This window comes from Giraffa tippelskirchi, chromosome 5 (genome assembly GCF_054371585.1).
Source record: "Giraffa tippelskirchi isolate mGirTip1 chromosome 5, T2T-mGirTip1v1.2.pri, whole genome shotgun sequence".
NCBI lineage: Eukaryota > Metazoa > Chordata > Mammalia > Artiodactyla > Giraffidae > Giraffa > Giraffa tippelskirchi.
This window is the reverse complement of record NC_137279.1, coordinates 126,481,019-126,506,685: the sequence shown is the minus strand read 5'-3', so window position 1 is coordinate 126,506,685 and position 25,667 is coordinate 126,481,019. Positions and strand designations below refer to the sequence as shown.

Genomic DNA, 25,667 nt, shown 5'->3' with positions numbered 1-25,667 from the left:
CTAAGACAGGCAACCTGGTTATATGTTCCTCGAAATCAGCATTTTACTTTCTTATTCCTGACTCTGGGTTTCCATAGTGCCCTGTGCTCAGTAGACAAACATTGATTCTACTTAATGTATTGCTGCCTTTTGCAACTGGATACATTTACTATTTGTCTGTATCATTTTTACTGGTTACAGACTGCAGGCTTTCAAATTACTTCAAAGAACAGAAAGGGTGGGCCTGCAACAGGATCAGGGAATGTTTCAATTTGAAACTTGAAGTGGAAAATAGTAACAGTTTTGGCAAAGGCCCATCCCTGAAATCTGTCATCACAATCTTCACCCACTGTTATGCAAACCAGGAGGACCAGCATGGTTTGGTCCCTTCCTGTGAATGGACAAAGGCTTGTGGATGTGTGAGTTAAATACCAACACATCCTGCTGACACTCACGTTGAAAATGCTCTAGCCCAGACATGGAGAAGAGTCTCATGTGAAACTTCTTTTTTTTTTCCAGTGTTCTAAATTTAACCAGCTGGAAAGAGTAACATTCTATTAAACATTTTTTTTTTAATATAAAGGATTTGCTTTTTTAGTGGGAAAGCTGCCTTTCATCAAAAGGATGGAAAACAATACTCCTGACTAATTCATCTGATACAAAGCCCAGCACAACAACATACCCAAATACATGGTCTGATGATCATCTTCAAGAGAAAATAAAGCAAGGGGTTTTGAGAGGCTTGCCTAACCAGGGCCAGTAAGTGGATTCTGTGGTAACATAATGAAAACAGCAGGACTGAAGTTAAACCAAAGAATTGTACATGTCTGCCTGGCATATCGTAAGTATTCAATCAATTCTCGTTGAATGAATACATTTCAAAACTGATGCTGAAGCAATTAGTCAAGAAATATTTATAACACGATACATTTGCTTTTAACTCCTAGAACCCAGGATTTGTGAGTGAATATCAAAACTAATTTATACTGGCCAATGAAATCAAGTCCACTTTTCCTAGTGACTTAGACAGTAAAGAATGTGCCTGCAATTCAGGAGACCTGGTTCCGATCCCTGGTGGGGGGGAAGATTCCCTGGAGAAGGGAATGGCTACCCACTCCACTATTCTTGCCTGGAAAACGCCATGGGCAGAGGAGCCTGGAGGTCTACAGTCCATGGGGTGGAAAAGGCTTGGACACAACTGAATGGCTAAAACTTTCACTTTTTCAGGGGATAAATTGTATGGAGGGAGCAGGAAGACTTTTAAAGTATGATGATCTAAAAATTATAAATTAGAGCACTGCCAATTTTTGCCTTCCTCTACACATTGCAGTTAATTTTTAGTGCTGAAAGATTCCTAATATCTTTACAATTTTACAGAGAGGTTATTGAGGACAGAAGCTGCCTGGCAGCATTTTTTTTTTACTCTTTCAAGAACATTTTCTCAAGTCCTATATTTCAGAGTCTTCATGAAAATGATATGTTCACTTATTGATACTGAATTAGATAATGCTGTGGTACCAATATTTTCCAAAAAAATATTTTTCTTTCATAGTTTAGCACCATGTCTGGAGGTCTCCAGGAGAAGGCAATGGCACCCCACTCCAGTACTCTTGCCTGGAAAATCCCATGGACGGAGGAGCCTGGTAGGCTACAGCCCATGGGGTCGCGAAGAGTCGGACACGACTGAGCGACTTCACTTTCACTTTTCTCTTTCATGCACTGGAGAAGGAAATGGCAACCCACTCCAGTATTCTTGCCTGGAGAATCCCAGGGACGGCGGAGCCTGGTGGGCTGCCTTCTATGGGGTCGCACAGAGTCGGACACGACTGAAGCGACTTAGCAGCAGCAGCAGCTGGAGGTCTCCAAGACCACTCCCAAGTTTGATGATTCACGAGAAGGACTCACAGGACTCAGCATCCTGTCCTACTTCTGGTTCTAATTTGTTTATTTTTTTAATTTAATTTATTTATTTAGTTTTGGCTGTGCTGGGCCTTTGTTGTTGCTCGGGCTTTTCTCTAGTTGCAGCAAGCGGAGGCTACTCTCTAGTTGAGGTGTGTGGGTTTCTCTTTGCGGTGGCTTCCCTTGTTGTGGTGCACGGGCTCTAGAGCACGCAGGCTTCCGTAGTTGTGGTGCACAGTCTTAGTTGCTCCATGGCATGTGGGATCTTCCTGGATCAGGGACTGAACCTGTGTTTCCTGCACTGGCAGCTGGATTCTATACCATGGGTTCTGATCTATTACAGTGAAAGGATACCAAGCACAGTCAGCAAAGGAAGAGCAGGTAGGTGACGACTGGGGAAAGCCAGATACAAGCATCCAGCGGTCTGTTCCCAGTGTAGTCCCAAAGGACACACTTGGTTCTTTGATTAAGCAAAGAATTTTGCATGTGAGAGAGATGCCATCCAGAGCTCCTTGGAGACTCCGTGCCCGAGGTTTTGACTGGGCAGACAGGCAGCCTCTGCTGGCACATGCCCAGATTTCAGACTCTCAGAAGGAACGCGGGTGTTGAGCATAAACCACATTGTTTGTATAAACAGTTCAGGCACAGCGAGTTGGTCTTATCAGTTAAGGGTGGGAACCTTCTTAAAATCTACATTCCCAGACACCAGCCAAAGGCCAATCTTGCAAGCTGATCTCTTCTTGGATAGCAGTTTAGTCTTGTGTATTGGTTTCACATGATTTCAAATTCACTTTTTTCCCCCTTGGGAATTCTTTTTTTTTTTTTCATTGAAGGACATTTGCTTTACAATATTAGTTTCATTTCTCATTCCAGAAAGATCAGCTTGCCTTTCTGGAGTCTTCTGCTATCCTTTAGAAGTTACTGTGTTGGAGTTGTTCCATATTTTAATGAGTTTCTGATGTATTTGTGGGGAGGCAGGCAATCTCCTCGTCTTACTCCTCCGTCATCTTGTTGCCAGTCCTCTTACTTGGTTTTTGATGTAAGAATGAGCTTGTTTTGATCTAAGAGCAAAGTTGTTTACATGGAGGAAGCTGTATCTTGATGTCATCAACATCCGTCGACGTCAATGAGCATTCAGTAGGTCATCTGTTGGCGGGCACTGCTGGGGGCCTATGGATAAGAATGCATGAGGAGTCACTCTGGATAGGGCACATTTCAGCCTTAAACACCGAGTTGGTGAGGACTTACCAAGAGCATTCTCTCTGGGCAAGGCTACCCTTTGCTGATCTAAATAGCTCTCTGAAGATCTTGGGGCGTTAGCCTCTGCCTGGGCAAGGCAACTCTTTGCCAGCAGTGGTGAAAACCTTGCAGCAGTCTTCTGAAGGAGAGTATCTTGCCTGCCAACACCGGCACCTTCATCCCTAGAAACATGAGACTTCTGTTTCTCCAGCAGCTGGAAGTTAGCTTCTGGTTGGTTAAGCCAACTCTTCCAAACCAGCTTACACAAAGGCACAACTCAACTAAATTTGGATTTTATTCCTTTTATCTCCCCCTTGCCTGGAACAATAATGTAATTAATCCATCAGTGGTTTGGAACATGTTATTTCTTTATTGGCTTATAAGAGACATTATTCTGTATGCTCTTGGCTTGTGAAATTATTGTAATTCCCACAATGAGCCTACATTAAATGAATAATTAGTAAAGACATTCTCAGTCTCTGAATGTAATTTGTCTGAGAATAAAAGAGCCTGCTAAATTTAACTCTTCTCTGCACAAATATCATCAGTAGAATATTGATAATCATGACAACGACATTAGTAAGTTTGATGTATTTTTCCCCTGAATTGAACGCCTAGTTCCTTTCTTTGATCATTATGCAATTGACATTTATGGAACCCTTATCACACATTGGGCACATGGTTTAAGTCGTTTAAAATTTTTTACAATAAACCTAACCCACTGTATAGATGAGAACATTTAGACCAAGTGGAGTTAAATAACTTACCTAGTCTCACAACTAACAACTGGTAGTGCTAGGATTGGCCAGAAGGGTCTGACACTGGAGCGTGGGCTCTGGGGGGAGTTCTTAAAAATTTTACCACACCCCTTTCATATCTTTTTCTTTCTTTTAATGTGGTCATCGAAAAACCTACACACACACATCTATATTCCCCCCTTGTTGTACTGGTAGATCACAAAGACAACCAAGAACAGAACCTGGTATGATTAGCCTTTAAAGACATGTTGAAATGAACAAATGATTAACCAGAACAACTGAATGTCTAGTGTTTGTGAACCTCATCCTTAAAAATAATATCATGCTGATTCTTGAAACTCAGTAGAAGCAACTCAATGCAAGAAACCTGGGCCAGTCACACCTATAGGTACTTTCTTTACCTATTTAGATCTTTTGGAACTGTTTTTATATTTTTTAAAGCTTAGAAGAAACTTCAAAACTTATATCTTATGAAACAATGCACATATTTATCATCACTTCTTAAGTTTTTCCAACAGGCAGAGCACAGGATTACTGCTTTTATTCTAAAAAAAAAAAAAAATAAGAGCCATGAACAGTGGAAGATGTGTCAGAGGCCTGTCTACCTGCTGCTCACAGATTCCTCTGGAGCCCAGCTTCCACCCAGGGGAGGCCAGAACACTGTTGTTACATAGCACAATTTGATTTGTCAGAAAGTCACACTGGTGATCCTAGCGCCTTTTGAAAGAAGCCATTTGCCCTAGATAGGTTGCAAAGGCCTAGGAGGACCCTGCATCTGGGTCCTAGGGCAGGGATGAAAGCAAGTTCATAGCAGCTGAACCAGGAAGCATGAGGGTGCTAGGAAGTTAGAGCGGAAAAGATTTCAGAAAGTATGAAACTGAGGGAATGATAACTGTTTACTTCTTTGTAATTGATTCATTCAGGGACTGCCCCAAGGTGATAACAATACCTAATTTATATGGTGTGTGCTCAGTCACGTCTGACTCTTTGTGATTCCATGGACTGTGTAGCCCACCTGGCTCCTCTGTCCATGGAATTCTCTGTCCACAGAGTGGATTGCCATTTCCTTCTCCAGGGGTCTTCCTGTCCCAGGGTTAAAACCCGCATCTCTTGCATCTCCTACATTGGTAGACAGATTCTTTACCACTAGCACCACCTGGGAAGCCCCGTTTGTATGGTGCTTAACTGTTTTTTCAAAGTACTTTCACATACATCATCTCCCATCCTCATCACAGCAGCCTGGATGGGAGGCCACATCTGTATTATTATGCCCATTTTGCTGATGAGAAACTAAGACTCAAGGATAAAGTGACTTTCCCAATGCATCAGAATTAGTGATTAAGCTTGGACACTGTTTCTCAGTCTCTAATGAGCAGACAAACCACTGGGGACCAGTAGGTCTGGTAGCTCTGAAATGGGGTCTGGATTCTTCATTTCTGACATGTTCCCAGGCAACACGAAAAAAGTCAGAATGCAGAATGCATTAATTTTTAATTGATTTTTTTTCGTACTGTGAAATAAAACCTACTTTCACAAGAGTATACAAATTACATGCAGAATGGAAGAAAACATTTGCAAATGATGCAACTGACAAGGGACTAATTTTGAAAATATACAAACAGCTCATACAGTGCAATATCAAAACAGTCAACAACCCCGTCAAAAAGTGGGCAGAAGACCTAAATAGAAATTTATCCAAAGAAGAGATACAGATAGCCAAAAAGGCTCATTAAAAGATGCTCAGTGTCACTAATTATTAAAGAAATGCAAATCAAAACTATAGTGAGGTATCATCTCACACCAGTCAAAACAGCCATCATCAAAAAATCTACAAATAATAAATGCTGGGGAGGGTGTGGAGAAAAGGGGACCCTCCTACACAGTTGGTGGGAATGCGAGTTGGTGCAGCCACTATGGAGAACAGTATGGAGGTTCCTTAAAAAACTAGAGTTACCACATGATTCAGCAATCCACTCCTGGGCATATATCCAGAAAAGATGAAAACTCTAATTAGAAAAGACACATACACCCCAATATTCACAGCAGCATTATTTGTAACAACAAAGACATGGAAGCAACCTAAGTGTCTACTGACAAATGAATGGATAAAGAAAATGTGTATATGTATACAATGGAATATTACTCAGCCATTAAAAAGAATGAAATCTTGCCATTTGAGGCAACGTGGATGGACTAGAGATTATCATATTAAGTGAAGCAAGTCAGACAGAGAAAGACAAATATATGATATCACTTATATATAGAATCTAAAAAAAAAAAAGGATGTAAATGAACTTATTTACAAAACAGAAACAGACTCACGGACACACACACGAAATACTTATGGATACCAAAGAGGAAAGGGGGAGGTGGATAAATTAGGATTTGGGGATTAACAGATACACACTACTATATACAAAGTAGATAAACAACAAGGACCTACTATATAGCACAGGGAATTATATTCAAGATCTTGTAATAACCTCTAATGGAAAAGAATCTGAATGACTTTGCTGTACATCTGAAATAAACACAATACTGTAAATCATCTCTACTTCAATAAAAAATTATGTACATACTTTAAAAATTGCTATGAAGCAAATGCCATGTGACTCAAGCACCCAGAAAGAAACCGGGTATTACCTGAAGCCTTCTCTCTGTGTCCCTCCCTGATCTTTAACTCGCTCCTTCCTCCTGGGAGGAAACCCTATCATGACTTTTGTGATCATCATTTTCTTGCTTTTTTCTAGAAAACTGAATCTTTGAGGTGATGCTTTTTCATTGTCCTGGTTCCTGATTCTTTAGAGTCACCAGTGTTTCATGCATGATGATGGTGCATAGGCCAAAAGGACAGGCCATGTCTTTGGAAATCTTTAGTAGGACAAAGTCCCTTAGAGGAACCCAGTCTGCAAGTGTGCAGAAACAGAGGCCCCTGCCCCCTAAAATACTCACTATGAGAAGTGGTGTCCTGGAAGAAATGGATTGCGGATCCTCACTACTGCACCAAGTCAATATTTAACACATCAGTTACAGTTGGTCAAAGTTTGTTACTGATGGCGGGACAGATAAGAAATGTCAATATCCAGAGGAGACTAAAACCAAAGAAGAGGTTTTAAATGTTCAGTCTGCCTGGGAGTGGTCTTGCTCATAGCTGTTCAAATTCCCTTCACTTCATGGAATCATCAGTTCTGATTTTCAGTAAAACACATCTTCCTAAGATGGCTGCTTGTAAATATGAATCTTTGCTTTGTCCAGTGCCCAGTCTGATTAAACACTGGACTGGAGGCATATTCAAAGGGGCTATAACATTGGAGCTGCCCACTCTTGTGTTCAGCACCAGGTGTCCGGGGAGTCTTGGTGTAGCAAAGAGAGAGGCTGAAACTTCCCAGATAGCTTGTGAATAGGGCTAAGGATTAAGACCGGAAGGCAAACAAAGGCACTTACTTCTCTGTAGACTGACCCTTTCCACGCAATCTGTGCTGTATGTGTACCTAGTAGCTATTGCTGTATAACATAGCATCTCAAAACTTAGTGGTTTGAAACAACTTATACTTTCTCATGCTTCTTTGGTTTGGCTGAGAGGTTCTTGTGCTAGTCTTACCTGGGCACTTTGGCTGGAGAGTCAGCTGGGCTGGAAGGACCAACATGGTTTCACACACATAGCTGACAGTGGGTACTGGCTGAAATCTGATGTGTCTCAGACTTCCTCCATGTGGTAACTCATTCTTTTTTTTTCCCTTTGGCTGTGGCATGTGAGATCTTAGTTCCCTGACCAGGGATTTAACCTGTGCCCTCTTCAGTGGAAGCAAGCTCATAGTATTAACCACTGGATCTCCAAAGAAGTCCTGTAGCGCATTCTTAAATGTTTGTTCCAGGGGAGCTAAATATTCAGGATTTTTGCCAGCCAGTTGTTATGCCTCTGGCAGCTTGAAATCAGCCACAATGGGAGTGTTCCCACTATAAAAATTAAAAATTGGCAAATGCTGTTAAGTCTTCTTTTCTTGAGTGTTCTACCAGGGCACAACTGCCTACATCTGTGTGGGTCCTGCAGAACCTCACAGAGTGGGTGTTTGGTATGTGTTTGTTCAATTGATTCTTTGGTTAAGAGGCAGAGAGTTGGTTAATACAGCATGCTGCAGTCTCATCAAAAATGTAAACAAACAAACAAACAAAAAACCCCTGTAAAATGTGGGGACTAAATCAAGATAGCTAGATTTGAGGGATATGTGTGATTACTAAACACCCACATACATAACCCATGTATTGTAAAGAGTATCAGCAACTCTGTTAATTTAAACTGTTATGGTGGATTTTGGATGGAGAGTGTTTGACTTTGACATAAATATGTAATTGAATACTTATATAAGCTGAAATGTAAGTGGAATAATTGAGTTCCCCACAGGACGGTATCCATAAAGCTACACTGAAGTTGTATCTAAGAGGGATACAGAGTTGAAGTAGAGGTTGGACGGTTCAAGAAACAAGCCTCTGCTATATTCATGTATCCTTGTCTCTTCTTCACTGTGTTGTCTGTGTTCTGTAGATTTTGATTTCTGTCTGTCTTTGGCTGCCTCTGCACACATCTCTGCCTCCTTTGGTGTTGACTAAGTGGAGAGATTGTCTGTATTTCTCTGCATTTGTTTGGGTTTTCCTTAGATCTCAGTCTGGGTGAAAGAGGAGCATGGGCAGCAAGATGGTGTAATAGCTTTTTCCCACAGTTTGCCATGCCACTTCACAGAGCATTTCCCCTGTGCCCTGGAATGAGATAGGGAACATCTGACCACTGACCTGTTGTGTTTCCAGGAGTCCTTTGCATCCTGAGAATGACTGATTAGGTCCTTGGGACATCCTTCCATTACCATCCCAGGTAGACTCTTAACTCCTATTACTTTTCTTTTTTTCCTTATTGATCAGCCAGAAAAAGAGAAAGAATAAAAAAGTAAAGTACATAAACATAGTCTATCCCTTTTTAACTCTGTTAAAAAATTCTATCTCCTCTTTTGACTTTCTTTCCTCTGCCCAACCTTAAAAGTGAGTGTTCCCCAAGGTTTTCTCTTCTGACCTTTGGCTTCTGCCTCCTCTCACTCATTGGGTGGTCCTGGGTGACTTAATCCACTCCCAACTACTGAAAAAGATGACTCAATCCAGGCAGCCCCAGACCCATAAACTCACCTACCAACTGGACATCTGGACATACTGGAATATCCCAATGGCTCCCAAGGCTCTTTTTTTTTTTTTTAATTGGGGGATAATTACTTTACAATATTGTGTTAGTTGCTGCTATACGGCAACACGAATCAGCTATATGTATATGTATGTATATACATACATATATACCCTCCTCTTGAGTCTCCCTCTCATCCCACTCCTCTAGGTCATCACAGAGCACCTAGCTGAGCTCCCTGTGCTATACAGAAGCTTCCCACTAGCCATCCATTTTACACATGGTAGTGTACATATGTCAACGCTAGTTGCTCAGTTCATCCCACCCTCTCCTTCCCCTACTGTGTCCATAAGTTCTTTCTCAATGTCTGTATCTCTATTCCTGCCCTGCAAATAGGTTTGTATGCAACGTTCTTCTGGATTCCACATATATATATTAATATATATTTGTTTTTCTCTTTCTGACTTCTCTCTGTATGACAGGCCAATGCTCTCATCTGCACTCATTATCTATTTCTTTAAACCTCAATTAACGACTCATTCTAGTCATTGTATTTCTCACCTTCAAACAAGTCCTTACGTTTCTACCTGTTTCAGTTACCCATTGTGCATAGCACAATGCCTACAAACTTACTGGCCTAAAACAACAATGATTCACTATTTCTCATAATTCTATGGTTTGGCTGGGTAATCCTCTATTGTTTCTCCTGGGCTTATGACACTGGCTGCAGAGAGCTAGAGAATGAACCAGCTGGGAGATCCAAGTGGCCTCACTCATAAGTCTGGCCGTTGATGTCGGTGCTGGTTTGCTGGCTAGAGGGCCTCGGCTCTTTCCCATGTGGCTTCTCATTTTCCATTAGGCTAGACTGGCCCTCTCACATCAGAATCTCAGGGCAATGCTCCAAACAAGCAGAAGCTGCCATGCATGTTAGACCTAAATTTCAGAACTCTCATGTCACATCTGCTGCATTTTGTGTGTCAACCCAAATCCCAAGGCCTACCCAGATTCAAGGAGGCAAAAAAATGGGCTCCACTTCTCATAAGGAGAAGCAACAAAGTCACATGGTAAATACATACTAGGATGGGAGGACTTTGTGGGCATTGAACAACCATGCTGCCATATTAAGGATTATAGAATTTGTCCCATGTCAACATCTATCACAATCTGATCTGTGTTTTAGGATGATGAGTCTGGTAGATTGTACATAATGAGTTAAAAAGGCCAGAGATTAGAGGCAGAAAGCCCAGTAGGGAGTTTGTTGCAGTGCGCCAGGCAAGGAGCAAGAGGGTCTTGGTCATAGGATAAGGCTGGGGAGAATGAATAGAAGGATGCGTGTGTGCATAATCAGTTGTTAAGTCATGTCTGACTCTTTGCAACTCCAAGGACTGTAGCCTTTCAGGCTGCTCTGCCCATGGGATTTTCCAGGCAAGAATACTGAAGTGGGTTGCCATTTCCTATTGCAGAATAGAAAGATGAGTGTGAGATATTCTGGAGTAGATTTCAGAGAGTTGAGTATTTACTATATGCTCAGTACTAGCATAGGTGATACAGGGAGATGAGATGGAAGATACTAACTAGTAAAACAGAATCCAGCCAATGAAGAAAGAAAACATGTGTAAGAAAAAGGGAAAACTTTAGACATTAGAGATGGTAGTGAAGTGCACCCCTCTTTTCTCCTTCTGATAACAGAATCTTTCTCCTGATAGATCCTTTTGCACATTTCAGATGGGATTGGTGAGCCTGTCCAGACCCTCACCCAAATATTCAAATCTTTCTACACTGGGGCACATGGTCCAGCACTGGCCAGAGCAGTTCCCCACTCTGACCATAGTACCGGTTCAGGGATGCACATAGGACCCAAAACTGAATGAGAAGCATCTGCCTCAGTTCAGCCCCACAGGCACCGTCTAGGAAGATGGTCTCTTTCTGCTGGGCTTGCCAAGGGTCAAAGATGGGAGGCGGGAGCAGTCAATGCCATGTTGCTCATTGTGTAGAAATGGACTGAGAGCAGGGTCAGGCAGGGGTGAGGGATGGGCAGACTGAACTTTAATGATACACTTTTTGCTCCTGGATTCCAGCCATGCTTAACACAGATGCAGCCAAGATTTCTCTTTAACACAAACCAAGAAACCCTCTTTTTGCTCAAGCTAGTTTAAGATGAACTTCTTTCGCATGCAACTAAAAACATTCTGACTAGTACAAAGACAACCACAGACTGTACAATCAGGGGTTGTGAGGATTCTTGTCTCTTGCTTCCCTGTGTTCCTCTCCAAACCATCCTGCATATTTCCACTACATTGTTCTTCTGAAATGTTATATTGTTCATGCAAAAATCTTCTAAGGATCTCCATGAGTTATATATCACTTCAATTCAAGCACAATCCAGATTCAATTTGCCTTTTTATTAACAAAAAAACCCAATATTCTCCCTAGAATGCTCTCTAGTCAGATTGTTTTTTTGACTATTCTTCAAAAATTACTCTCTCATTTCTGCCTCTGTTTTCTTGCTCAAGCCTCTCATCCACCCTCCTTGAAATGTCCTCACCATTCCCTCTGCTCATTGAAATCCCACTCGGGTTTAGTGTTTCAGTTCAAGCACACATCTTCCCTAAATGCTCTTGCTGAACATAACAGCCCAAGAGTCTTTCCTTCCTCTGAACACTCATGGTACTTCCCTTCTCACCTGCTTATTGCACATGTAATAATATGTTCTGCTTTCTGTTTTTATTTAACCTTGCTTTCCTGTTAGATTTTAAATCTGTGAAAGGTCTAATGATGCGAGGTCAGATACTCAGGAACTGACACAAGGTACTCTGTATTATTGCAAAAGGAAAACACATTCACCAAAGAAAACACAAAAGGATTTAGAGTTAAGGTGGAGTAAGTCTTCTTAAAAATACATATAATAGAAAATGAGTGTTCACAAAGAAGACTGTGGTAGCTCCCAAATTCTTTCTTCCCTTTCGATAGTGGAGAATGGTTGTCAGGAAGTGGCTTCCCAGTCAAGGGCCACATTACCCAGCCCCACCACCCTTCCTTCTGGAGTCATATGATTAATATCCAGCAGTGGAAAATTAGTGGGAAAATGTATGTCTCATCTGGCCAAGGTGGTTAAGAAGATGTGCCTTTTCTGCTCTCACTTTCCCTTCTGGTGGCTGCACACAGAGGACTCAGAGACCTGGAGGAAAATGGAGCATAAGACGAAAGAATCCTGGGTTTCTGAATCACTATATACTGGAAAATTGGCCCCTGACAAGGAACCCTGGCATTCAGCCGCTCCCTGAGCAAGACATCAATTCTACCATGTTCAGCCATTGAAATTTGTAGGAGCATTTTTTATAGCAGTGTATTCATTAGGGTTCTCCAGAAAAACAGAATAGATATGACGTGTGTATCTATCTGTTCACCGAGATTTATTTTAAGGAACTGGCTCACATCATCACCGTAGATGGCAAGGTCAAAATCTGCTGGTTAGGCCAGCAGGCTGAAATCTAGAAAGAGCTAATGCTATAGTTCAAGACCAAAGGCCATCAGCTCAGGCATTTACTCTTGCTCAGGGAAGGTCAGATTTTGTTCTCTTCAAGTCTTCAACTGATTAGATTAGGCTCATCCATATCATGGAGAGCAGTCTGCTTTACACAGAATCAACCAATTTAAATGTTAATCTCATCCAAAAATGCTCTCGCGGAAACACCCAGAATAATATTTGACTCCAGATCTGGACACCATGGCTCAGCCAAGCTGACACATAAAATTAACCATCATAAGCAGCCAGTATTTCCTTAATTTACACCAAATGTGCTGAGAATAGCAACCCACTTAGACAGAAACGGCATATTTCTCTTTCACTTGCCTTTCCTTAGAGGCTGTTCCTATTCTGGTAAAGGAAGACACATTATTTTCAAAATAGGATGTAAACATCAAACTTTCTACAAAGGTATAATAAATTATTTGCAAAAGCACTGGAGAATACACTATGATCAATATACCATAATCCATCATGACTGCATCAGAAAAGATATAATCAACTGAGTTTTAATAAACTCAGTTTATTCCTTATTAGTCTCTCTTCCTAGAATTAGGGACAGTGAACATTATCACCAAGGAGCCTTCCCTTCATGTCCATCTTCAACAGAAATGAATGATGTGTTATTCTTGTGATGAGTAGTTTTTCGAGCGAGATCACCTGACCCCTGTTATTCATCACTGAGGCTTCCATGACTTGGTTCTTGGCTCTTATAATGAAGCTGGTAAGCAAAGGAGAAAAACAGGACTGAAAAGAGAATTGCTATACATCAATATCTCAGAAAATAACTTCCTTACCTTCAACAGCAAAAAGATCACTCAAAAGCTGTGTCTCCCTGACTCCCATCACATCTTATAAGAAAATGGTGGAAAGGAATTGGTATTTTTTCTTAATATGTACACAACACTACCGGCTGTATAGCTCTGACAATACATTGAAATGTTTACTATTTACCCAACATTCTGGTCAATGCTGCATAATGATCTAGGTAACTTACTACCCTCTTCCTGAAACCTGCTCTCATCACCCTAGAGCTTTTTATTTCAACAGGCATGTATTTAGCTAACAAATATTAACTGAGCATCAACTATGGATATAGCACTGTAGCAGGAACAGTAAATGATTTGAAAGAGTAGAAACTGTAGTCTCACACATTTCAATAAGTTCTTACTATATAATCTCCGTGTATGCTAACTGTGTGTGTGTGTGTGTGTGTGTGTGTGTGTGTGTACAAGTGAAGGATAAAGCTATCCTTCTTTAACTCTATGTTCCTACTGTACTCCCTTGTCTGGAGTATCTGAACACTCTGTTTGCCTATGACCACTTGGAGGGGGCTAATTTCCTGGGTCTCCTCCCTTGAAGTCATTTCTGTCTCTCTGATCTTTGAATTGTAATGAAATTACACTCATAGCATGGACAAGAGGGGCCCAGAAGTCTGTGGCCCCTTACCTACTTCCCAGTGGCCCCTCCTCGATTCTAGAAGGACATTATGGCAGGTGTAGCATGAGGAGAAAGTCTGTTCACTTGCTGATTTGCAAAGGGTGTGAGCAAAGAACCAGCACCCCACATATTCTTGCACCCTCAGACTGCGGGGAAGCCCACCTCACAGACACAGCTTGCTTGGTGCATGTATAACCCAACTGTTGGAGACCAGATTCTGAAGCAGAAAGTCACCTGTCTGTAGCTTCCCTCCCCTCTTCCTCCTTTAATTTTCCTGTCATAGGTTTCTTGAAGCTCAGCAGGTCTTGGATCCATGAATCTGGAGCAAATCTTCCCTGTCTGGCAACGTGAGACGGATACCTGGGCCTTCAGTCTGCAGCCCCGACGTCAGTCCCTCAGGCGGCATTCATGCCTCGGGGTTGCGGGGAGGGGGGTGGCATCAGGAGAAGACTTCCTCCTTCACCATCTGGTGCAGCTCTTGGTTTATTTATCAGACTGAGAAGTTTATACCGAAGTTTAGGTATTTTTGTTGAATTGAACCTTTCATGATTCCTCTGGCCAGGCTACAATCCCAACATCCCAGTTTAACAGGCCTTGTTCTCAAATTTACTTGCTGCTCTCCCGCTCACCCCAACTCTTGTCCTTGCTGAGCCTCCAAAGAGCAGGGCATCCAGGGAGGGGCTGGAGGAGGGTGAGGTTCCTGCCTCCCTTCATCACATAAACAAGTAAGTGAAGGAAGCTTCTGTATGCCTAGAACGCCAACCATGGAATGCTGTGAGTCGAAGCGTTTATATTACTCGGCTGGGAGTAAGCATGAAAAGCTTTACTTTTTCAAATCAGTTAAGCTTGAGCTTCCATGATGCATTTCAGGACTTGTGGTTATCATTTTAATCATACTTCAGTGCATGCACCGGATGTTCTGAAAAGTTTTAATTAAACAACAACAATAACAGCGGCTACCATTTAAATCTATGCCCCTGGCAGGGCACCATGTGCTTCAATGGGTATCTTTAACATTTGCAGTTATTCTCAATTCTTACAGAGAGATAACAGGCACAGAGAGGTAAAGCCAACAAATAAAAACTTGCCCAAGGAAACACAATAGGGCATAGGTAGAAGCTGAATTCAAATGTGGGACTTTTGTTTTGCCAAAGTTCTTTTAATCTCTTCTGATCTCTCATAGGAGAAATGACATAGATCAAATCACACTTTAAACCTACTAAGATCTGCTATTTATAGCGGTCTGATGAATCCTTCCATCAAGTAAATAATAGCCTGTGTGTAAATCCAGACATTATATATACATGTTTATATAATAAATAATTTTTAGCATGTTTAAGGTAAGCTACAATATTTGGATCACAATAAACTGTGGAAAATTCTGAAAGAGATGGGAATACCAGACCACCTGATCTGCCTCGTGAGAAACCTGTATGCAGGTCAGGAAGCAACAGTTAGAACTAGACATGGAACAACAGACTGGTTCCAAATAGGAAAAGGAGTATGTCAAGGCTGTATATTGTCACCCTGCTTATTTAACTTATGTGCAGAGTACATCATGAGAAACACTGGGCTGGATGAAGCACAAGCTGGAATCAAGATTTCCAGGAGAAATATCAATAACCTCAGATATGCAGATGACACCACCCTTATGGCAGAAAGCGAAGAAGAACTAAAGAGACTCTTGATGAAAGTGAAAGAGGAGAGTGAAAAAGTTGGCTTTTTAAAGCTCAACACTGAGAAAACTAAGATCATGGCATCCAGTCCCATCACTTCATGGCAAATAGATGGGGAAACAGTGGAAACAGCGTCAGACTTTATTTTTTTGGGCTCCAAAATCACTGCAGATGGTGATTGCAGCCATGAAATTAAAAGACACTTACTCCTTGGAAGGAAAGTTATGACCAACCTAGACATCATATTAAAAAGCAGAGACATTATTTGTCAACAAAGGTCCATCTAGTCAAGGCTATGGTTTTTCCAGTAGTCATGTATGGATGTGAGAGTTGGACTAAAAAGAAAGCTGAGCGCTGAAGAATTGATGCTTTTGAACTGTGGTGTTGGAGAAGACTCTTGAGAGTCCCTTGGACTGCAAGGAGATCCAACCAGTCCATCCTAAAGGAGATCAGTCCTGGGTGTTTATTGGAAGGACTGATGTTGAAGCTGAAACTCCCATACTTTGGCCACCTGATGCGAAGAGCTGACTCATTTGAAAAGACCCTGATGCTGGGAAAGATTGAGGGCAGGAAGAGAAGGGGACGACAGAGGATGAGATGGTTGGATGGCATCACCGACTCAATGGACGTGAGTTTGGGTAAACACCGGGAGTTGGTGACGGACAGCGAAGCCTGGCGTACTGCAGTCCATGGGGTCGCAAAGAGTTGGACACAACTGAGTGACTGAACTGAACAATATTTGGTCCTTCTATTTGGGAAAGTAAAGATGTTTCAAAAAACACTAAAGGGGCCTTTGTTATTCCTTTGCAGATATATATCGAGTGCTACTCTGTGGGAATACAAAGGTGGGAACAGCAGAGGGTCTCTATCCCCACAAAGTATATAGCTTTTGGCTTCCTGGAGTGTCTTGCCTTTTCTACTGGGCTGTTTAGAAAGAGGATGTCCATTTTCTGGTGGCAATAGCCAACAGCTTAAAAAACGTTTTTTCCCCCTACGTATCACAGTAATGCATCTTACTGTAAAAATGAAAAGAAGCAAAGACTATATAAAATGTAATATTCTATATATAGAATATATACTATACAAAGTTAGTTTCCAGTATTGGCAGCCCCAAAGGAGCAATCAGAATTATAGATGAAAATATGTAATAAATATTTAAGTCTCTTCCTCCAAAGGGGAAACAGAGGATACAGGCTGGTACCCCTCCCCTGGCACAATGCCCTGCGGGACTCCTGGGGACTTGTTTCTAGATGGCTCCTAAGTTTGGGGCAAGCAGAAACTCAGCTAAAAGTAAATACAAATCAAAACTCTGGCCAGAGGGTCTTACAAAGGCTTTTCTCCCCCTCTTCCTTGTTAATTTATTTCCATGAAAAGACGCCAAAGACATTTAAAATTGGGATTGTTCTAGAAAACCCAGGGTAGATGGCCAACAGATATATATGGAGGATCAAATCATACCACAAGAAGCACTCAAGAGATGTCTGCTAAATGAAGAAACGAAAACTCTGTCCAGATATTTAGAAAATTAAACCAAAACAACTCTGGAATACAACATACAAGACTCTACAGGTTTTATAGGTTTTCCATTTAACCCCCTCTTCTCCCCTTTTATGCAGCAAAGGGAAAAACAGCCAAGAGTTTCTTGGCTGAATTGTAAAATTTTGCTTTCAATTTCTGCCATTTCAGTTCCTGTTATCATGCTCTGAGGTTCACTGAAGTGCAGCAAACCCCTGGGGTATGCAAGGCCGCTAGAAAAACTTTGACTGCAGCCCCGGCAGCAAGAGATATTAATAATGGGATGTCAACACAGTCCACACTCAGGAACCTCTGGGAAAAGAACCTGGAGATAACCCTGGGTTTGTGGTACAGAGCACTCTGTGAAAATGCCTCACTGCAAGAGTGGCACAGGTTTTACAAGGGCCATGAAGAAATGCATTTGAGTTAATAAAGCTCTTTATTGAGTGTTTACTGTGCTGCAATGTGTTTTACATCTATTACCTCACTTCACTTTCAAAACAACTCTCTAAAGAAATCACAACTATAATCCCCACCTCACAAGTCCAGGGTGAGGGGAAACGGCAGAGACAGGAGGTAAACACAGGCAGCCTGGCCCCAGGCCCCCACACTAAACCACTCTGCTACAGGAACTTGATCCAATCCTTTGTGATAACCTATGATTGAAAAGAATCTGAAAAAGAATATATACACACATATGTAAGCTTCCCCGGTGGCTTGGTGGTAAAGAATCTGCCTGCCAGTGCAGGAGATGTGTGTTCGATCCCTGGGTTGGGAAGAACCGCTGGAGAAGGAAGATGACAATCCACTCCAGTATTCTTGCCTGGGAAATCCCATGGACAGAGAGGTCTGGTGGGTTACAGTCTCTAGGGTCACAAGAATTGGGCACAACTTAGCAACTAAACCATCACCACTACCACCATAACAGAATCACTTTGCTGAACACCTGAAACTAATACAAAATTGTAAATCAACTATACTTTGATAAAAATAAAACACCATCAAGCCAAAAATAAATAAATAAATAAGGACCAAAGCGGGGGAAAAAAACCCAACCCCATCCAGCTCGGGTGCCTGTCAGATGACAAAGAAAACTGATGGATTACTGGATCACTAACTTTTAGGTTGTTTTTACCCCCCACTCCCAAATGTGAACAAAACATATCTGAAACATAGACAACAACACTTTAAAAAGTTCTCCTTCTATAATTTGTTCATTCTTTTCATTTTTTTCTGTTTTGTTTTTTTGGCTGTGCCACACGGCTTGTGAGATCTTAGTTCCCCAGCCAGGGACTGAACCCGTGCCTCCTGCAATGGAAGTGCGGAGCCCTAACCACTGAACTGCTAGGGGAGCCCCTGTTGATTCTTTCTGGACAGCATTTATCGAGTCCCTACTCTGTGCTAGCTCCTGTCAGGAAAATGAAGGTGAATAAAGCACAATTCCACGAAGGAGTGTCTGGGCAAGTTTTGGAATCACCCTATGCAGGGATGAGGCGGGGCTTCCCAGATAGCGCTAGTGGTAAAAAACTTGCCGGCTCATGAAGCAGACTGGGTTCGATCCCTGGGTGGGGAAGGTCCCCTGCCTGGCAGGCTACTGTCCATAGGGTTGCACAGAGTCTGACATGACTGAAGCGACTTCGCACACACGCACGCACACACATCTAGGTCTGAATCTCACTTCTGCTGTCTATCAGCTGCAGGACTTTGGGCAAGTTTCCTAACCTCTCTGAGTTCAGTTTCCTCCCATAGAAAAGAGGGATAGTAGCAGCTCTCCTCCAGGGTTGCCCTGAAGAGTGAATGTGCTAAGGTGTGCAGGGTGCCAGCCAAGCGCCTGACACATTGTACACACGGCAACTACTAGCGAGGCTTTAGGCTCAGACCCTTATACCCTGTGAGGGAGGTGAGACACATTAGACAAAACAAATGATGCCTTTCCTATGGGATCCCCAGTGTGAGCCATAGAAAACCACTGGATAATTTACGACCAGGAGTGCTCCACTGCGGAAATGCAATCACTGTGGGTATTGGGTAGATCAATGGGAGGATGAAGGCCTCTGACATCTTATTTACTAGCTGGGTTAACTCCACACAACCTCTGAAGGTCTGCTTCTTCTAATCTAGTTAAGTTGGGTGCGTGCATGCTAAGTTACTTCAGTCGTGTCTGACTCTTTGTGACGCTATGCACGGTAGCCCACTAGGCTCCTCTGTCCATGGGATTCTCAGGCAAGAATACTGGAGTGGGTTGCCATGCAACCAGGGATTGAACCCAAGTCTCCTGCGGCTCCTGCATTGCAGTTGGATTCTTTACCACTGAGCCATAGGGAAAGCCCTGCTAGTAAGTTGCAGGTTGGCCTAAATGATGCCAAAGTTTCTTTCAGTTATCAATTCTCTTTTAATCAACCTTTTAGTCTATTCTTCCTGAAAGCCACAAAAGAAAGGAACCATAATTGAATTGCTCCACAAATAGGGTAAGATCTTTTATCTTTTAGTTTGAGTTCCATTGACAGGCTAAGCATTAAACCTGGCAATCACAGGCCAGAGTCAGATGATATATGAGAACGCTGGAGCTGTAGCACATCAAACAAAATCCTTAGGGTACAGAATTTTCCTTTTTTGTACTTAAATTATGCAAGTAACAGATACTTACCCAATCAGAGAGAAAAGTCAAATGTACAGAAATCTCTACTCCTAAAAAGTGAATGTCCTTTACTTCCTTAATGTTAACTCCTCCACAATATAACTTTAAATAAAGAAACAGATCTTAATGAAGTCAATTTTAGAAATCGGTTTCTGGCCTAAGAACCAGAATGACAAAGTTCACACTTAGCCGTTTGTTGTGTTCTTATTATCAGTTATTCAGTGATAGGTAGGATTATCTTTTTAGCTTTCACCTAGTACCTTATCTGAGTTTCAGGTATGCAATTATGTTTTTATTGCACATTCTTCAATGGCATAGTATGCTATGTCAAGTTACTTTTTCTCACTTTAGTTCACTGGATGAAATACAGTGGAAAGTAGGCCTAGGAGTTAGAACACAGGAGTTTTAGAGCTTGTGTGACTGGCCAGCTCTGTGTTTTGCAGTGTCTTTAGTCTTTTGTCCTCACCTGTTTAAAAAAAAAAGTGAAGATATCCACTTATAAATCTTCAGTTTCTAAATTTCATATTTTCACATCTGAGCTATTAACTCCTTTGTATGGTACTCACAGAAGAAGACAAAATATCCAATTGAAATGATTTCTTTCTTTTGCTGATTGCAAGCAGAATTAGCATATTGGTGCTTTGGCAAACTGTTACTCTTATGGTCTTTTGTTTAAACCCCAAAATGGTTCATTTTATATCTCAAACTTATATTCACATGATTATATCTGATTTATTTTGCATGTCAGTCTAACCACTAAGCATATGTCATCACATCACTTAATTTATAACAGAACATAAATTTGCTGTGTTGGCTCCTTTAGTTAAAATAGAATCCAGTAATTTACAGTTATCCACAAAAGAATTCACAGTGACTACTAAATAACAATAACAATAGCCAAGAGACTGGGGTATAAATTTAAAAATCAAAGGCAGATTTCTGGGAAAAAATTATTTTCTTTAAAAAAATTTTCATTACTTTTTTTTTTTCCAATCTTCTTTCTTGCATCCTGCTGCCCTCAGAGAAGGCTTTATACACACACACACACACACACACACACACACACACACACACCCTCATACACACCATTCATTTTTGGAGGAGTGGGATGATTGAATAGATTCAGAAGGAAAGGAGATAGGTTGTTAGTTTTACCATTAAATTTCAAGCCTCAAGTTGAAGAAAAGAGTTAAAAATAAATAAATATGTCCTTGAAAGCCTCAAAATCTTATGTATAAGTTTTGTTGCCTTCTTTGGGAAGTAAGGGAAGAGTTACAGAAAATCTAAAGAAAATTATGGCCTCTCTTTTCAGAGAATGCATAGCGAAATTTCAAATGTGCAATTATTTCCATGGGCCCCATTTTAAGGATACCTGGCTTAGTTACTGAACAAAAAATATTGAAAAATATTGGATGTATGATTAGCAGATAATAGATAATAGTGGTAAACCAAATCCTTAGTTTTCCAAAAGATTCAATGTATAATTTGTGTATAGTATAGATCAATTCCCATTTATTATCTAGTGAAAACTTAAAAAAATAACGTTTACAGGTTTGGTTAGACAAAGCTGGGGTTTAGACCATTGTATGCCTCTCTGGAAAAGGAAAGGAAAAAGTAAGGAAATCCTTCCATTGTGTAACTAACTTGTTTTTTTCTCATAACTTGAAGACGTCTTTTAACACATTGCCTTAAATCTATACATTCAGTGTCCTATGGAAGCCAAAACTCATGTGGTGACACTTAGATACTTTGATTGTGTGGACATTCACCTCTAAGGTGTTGTTGGACAATAGAAGCAGCAACAAATCCATAAAAACCTTGACACTGAATGGAAATTGTCTTGATTAATGTCACATTAAAACCACAAAAATCCCTGATGCTTGTAAGAATTCAGTGACTTCTGTTGCTCAAACCAGATCATTCTAGTCCTTGTGGACAAGAAGAAGGTGCTGGCAGCCTACCAAAGGTACGTTGCCACTTACCCCATTGTTTTTAGGATGGAAATAAAAACCTGTCTTGGTTCTTTGTGAATTCCTCCAGGGGTTCTCATTGATCTCCAGAGAAAGGCAGTCTTCTAAGAAGACTCTGTTTAAAAAAATTGCAACATATGGGAAGTTGTAGTAATAATTTGAAACATTGACTATGCCAAAGCCTTTGACTGTGTGGATCACAATAAACTGTGGAAATTTCTGAAAGACATGGGAATACCAGACCACCTGACCTGCCTCCTGAGAAATCTGTATGCAGGTCAGGAAGCAACAGTTAGAACTGGACATGGAACAACAGACTGGTTCCAAATAGGAAAAGGAGTACATCAAGGCTGTATATTGTCACCTTGCTTATTTAACTTATATGCAGAGTACATCATGAGAAATGCTGGGCTGGAAGAAACACAAGCTGGAATTAAGGTTACCGGGAGAAATATCAATAACTTCAGATATGCAGATGACACCACCCTTATGGCAGAAAGTGAAGAAGAACTAAAGAGACTCTTGATGAAAGTGAAAGAGGAGAGTGAGAAAGTTGGCTTAAAGGTCAACACTGAGAAAACTAAGATCATGGCTTCTGGTCCCATCACTTCATGGTAAATAGATGGGGAAACAGTGGAAACAGTGTCAGACTTTATTTTTTTGGGGCTCCAAAACCACTGCAGATGGTGACTGCAGCCATGAAATTAAAAGACGCTTACTCCTTGGAAGGAAAATTATGACCAACCTAGACAGCATATGAAAAAGCAGAGACATTACTTTGCCAACAAAGGTCCGTCTAGTCAAAGCTATGGTTTTTCCAGTAGTCATGTATGGATGTGAGAGTTGGACTGTAAAGAAAGCTGAGCGTCGAAGAATTGATGCTTTTGAACTGTGGTGTTGGAGAAGACTCTTGAGAGTCCCTTGGACTGCAAGGAGATCCAACCAGTCCATCCTAAAGGAGATTAGTCCTGAGTGTTCATTGGAAGGACTGATGTTGAAGCTGAAGCTACAATACTTTGGCCACCTGATGCGAAGAGCTGACTCATTTGAAAAGACCCTGATGCTGGGAAAGATTGAGGGCAGGAGGAGAAGGGGATGACAGAGGATGAGATGGCTGGATGGCATCACCGACTCAATGGACATGGGTTTGGGTAGACTCCAGGAGTTGGTGAGGGACAGGGAGGCCTGGCGTGCTGCAGTTCATGGGGTTGCAAAGAGTCGGACATGACTGAGTGCCTGAACTGAACTGAAAGATAAAACCAAAGAGAAAGATAAGAGACTCCACTACAGGGGCCTGAAATGGCTTTATTAAGCCCATCACTTGGAAGCATGTTAAGAAGCAGACAAGTTACTTCTACAGCCAGCATCCTGAATAAGCTTTTTCCAGCTAAAAAAAAGACCTTAGAGAGGTGACTAAGTCATGAAGCTGGAGCCCCTGTGAATGGGATGAGTGCCCTTATAAAGGACACCCCAGAGACCTCTTTTGCCCCTTCTGTTACCTGAGCTTATATCCAGAACACGGCTGCCTGTGAACCAGGAAATAGCTCACATCAGATGCCATATCTGCAAGGCATCTTGATCTTGAACTTCCCAACCTCCTGAAATGTGAGAAATAAGTGTATGTTGTTCATAAGCCACCCAGTCTACAGTATTTTTTCATAGTTGCTCAAATGGACTAGGACAGAAAACATGGCAAAAATGGAAGAGGAAAATAGATTCTAATGCACATTAATATTCCCAAAAAAACCACACTTTGGGTAAGAGAAGATGAGATGGCATGAGATGGTGCAGTAAGCACAGAGGCAAAAACACAGCATCTTGAGTCAGGCTCGTCTGGGTCTGAATCCTCAAGCTGCTGCCCAGTGGCTGTTTGACTTCAGGTGAGTCACCAAATGTCCCTTGGTTTCTCTATCAAGGGAAGTGGAATAATAGTACCTATAGCTCATGGTTGTGAGGGTTCAATGGTCAGGTAATAAGTGTTGGGGCACTGTGAGTACCTAATACATTCTTGTTATAATTATCAGTGTCTCTGAAGGAGACACTGCTATGAACTTAATTTCATTGAATCATAGAGTTCTTTTTAAAACTTGAGTTGGAAGTCCTTTGAGAGCAAGAAGTACTCATTTCTCATTTCATATGTTAACAGTTTTTTTAAAAAAGCAGTATTACTGAATAATTAAATACTCTCTATTCCCCCATTAGCTGCCTTTGGCTGGATTCAAATATAAGAAGCTATGACCAGGTTAGATTACTCCATCTAATAAAGGGATAGAATATATAATCTGCTGCTGTCTCCTCCAGCAGCAACAACAGTTCTAGGAAGTAGTAGGCATGTAATAAATATTTGTTGAATGAATGAAAATAGACTGGGACAGGGAGAAATCTTGAAGAGCATGGCCTGAGAAAGGAGTGGGCAAAGAGTTGTGTATGCATTTTAAAGAGAAAAGGAAACAGAAAAAGAGAATTTGGGCAGCTGGTAGAGGAAGAGGGAATTGGAGGGAAAAAGTATTCAAAGGAGACTGTAAAGATGTTTTGCTGGTGATGTGTGATGCAACCCTCCTCCCTTTTATCTCCAGTGGAAATCACCACTGCCATCCATAGCCTTTGGAATCATATTTTGGGTATTTTGGCAGGTGACAATGTAGCCACTGATGGCCAAGACAGTCCCTGGGCCCAGGAAATCCCATTACATTTGTGCTGTATCTAGATGAATAAAAAGGGGCCCCGAGAGGTCAAAAGATTTTCCCGCAGACCTAACTAATGACAAGACCTGAACTCAGATCTCCTGATTCCTGCCTCCCATGAACAGGCCCTCCCATGAACAGGCCCTCCCATAAACAGGCCCTCCCATGAACAGGCCCTCCAGTGAACTGGTGTGAGGCTCTCTTCATCTGCTACCATTCTGCTGCCATACTTATTCAATTTTATGGTGAAGAAATTAGAACGTGGTCAGTACAACCTATTTCTGGCTCTGCCCACACACTGGGCCTGTGATCACAGATGCTGCACTGTGATTGAGCATCCAAAGATTTCAGACCTGGCATGACCATGTACCATCTTGTGGAGGCTTGGAAAAGGTACAACCTCTCTGAGCTTTATTAAATCAGAGCCAAGACTATTTACCTCTCAGTGTCTTTGCAGGGATCAAGTGAGATGCTGTGAAAGTTGTACATAAAACAGTAAGTATTAGACACATGTTTATTGTGGTGTTTTCTTTGGCCATGTTGCTCAGCTTGCAGGATATTACTTCCCCAACCAGGGATTGAACCCGAGTCCTTGGCAGTGAAATTTTGCAGTCGGAATCACTGGACTGCCAGGGGATTCCCTAGACACATGTTCATTAAGTAATTATTTCTATTATAATTTGTTACACTACTGGTATAATATTTCTTAGAAGAAATTATGTTTCCCTTTTTTCTACTACCTGACCTAATGATTCACAGGAGTTCAGTCATTTTTAAAAAATCTTATTTTCTTTTATTATGTAATACATAGTCAATATAGAGTTTTAAATTATAGAAAGAACGTCATATATAATTCCTTAACTTAGAGATAGCCATTTTAAAACTCTTATATTTTTCTATCCCTTTTTAAACTTTACATGTATTTACATAGATTTTCAAATTGTGATCACAATATATATTTATTTGCATCATTTATAAAATTACTTAATAAAGCATTTCAAGCACTTTTCTATGCCGTTAAATATTCTTCAAGAAAAAGATGTTTAATGACTGCACAAATAGTCTATTATTTGGACATATCATGATTTACTAATTTTTACATTTTTCCAATTTAGATTGCTTCTGGGAACTTCCCTGGTGGTCTGGTGGTTAAGACTCCATGCTTCCACTCCAGGAGTC

At 41.2% G+C, this 25,667-nt stretch overlaps 1 protein-coding gene across 1 annotated transcript in view; it reads right to left on the bottom strand.

Annotated features, from left to right (window-relative positions):
- ALG14 (ALG14 UDP-N-acetylglucosaminyltransferase subunit) overlaps positions 1-25,667 on the bottom strand; it is a 154,775-nt gene that overhangs the window by 18,711 nt on the left and 110,397 nt on the right. The window lies entirely within an intron of this gene.